This window comes from Tupaia chinensis, unplaced genomic scaffold (genome assembly GCF_000334495.1).
Source record: "Tupaia chinensis unplaced genomic scaffold, TupChi_1.0 Scaffold147433_1, whole genome shotgun sequence".
Classification (NCBI taxonomy): Eukaryota; Metazoa; Chordata; class Mammalia; order Scandentia; family Tupaiidae; genus Tupaia; species Tupaia belangeri.
The window spans coordinates 1,661,388-1,662,406 of NW_006207284.1; positions in this window are offsets into that span (position 1 = coordinate 1,661,388).

A 1,019-nucleotide genomic window follows, 5' to 3' on the forward strand; every position below is an offset into this window, starting at 1 on the left:
AAAGACACAGGGAAAATAGACTTTTTTTTTTTTTAAAGAATTATTTTATTGGGACCAGCAGTTGGCATAATGGCTATGTCACTGGACTCCCAGGTAGTTGACCACGGTTCGAGTCCCGGACCCAATGGCTTAAACTCACGCCAGGCGCATGTGCGGGTGCACACAAGATCCGAAAGGAGAATGGAGAAGGGATTGTGGTGTGACCATCCCACCCCGGGGGGGTGATGTCTCATTTTTTCTCTGTCTCTCTCTGTCTTTCTGGCAAGAGCACATGCCCTATAGCAAAAAACTCTCCAAAAGAAGTATTATTTTATTTAACTTCATTTACTTATTTATTTTAATTTGACCAGAGAGGGACAGAATGTGTGTGTGTGTGTGTGTGTGTGTGTGTGTGTGAAAGAGAGAGAGAGAGAGAGAGAGAGAGAATGAGAAAGCAAGCTGCCAGGTCCAGGACTTAAATGCAGTTGGCCCTGTGGAAGTCCAATGCTCTTAACCACCAGGGCACCACCAGACCCCATTTTTGTTTTTTTAAATGCATCACACACGAATTACTAAAATCCTATCTTGAAACTATTTTATTCCAAAATATAATATACCTAAATATTCTAAATTATTCCTAACAAAAATGATTCACAAATGCTTTCATTTTGAGAAGCAGAACATTATTTCACATGCAAATCAAAAATTATTTTTCTACTACTTTTTTAACTAATCTAGAAAATTAGAAATCAAAAGGGCATTAATAATTTCTATTTAAGTTTGAGGGAAGATCAACACCAGATTCATCCTAGAGGCTCAAGTAGGTTCTCTATTTTGAGCAAGAACATACAATTGGATGAAAATTACTTGCTTTATTCTCTTTCAACACCTTGCATTAGCTCAGGACTGGGCTGGGAGTGCTTTAGCCTTCACAAAGTAAATGATGTACATTTAGAATAGCCATAATCTTGAAAAGCCTACAGCCCAATTAAGGAGGCAGGACACACATTTGTGGATTATAACTAAGCAACACATCATTA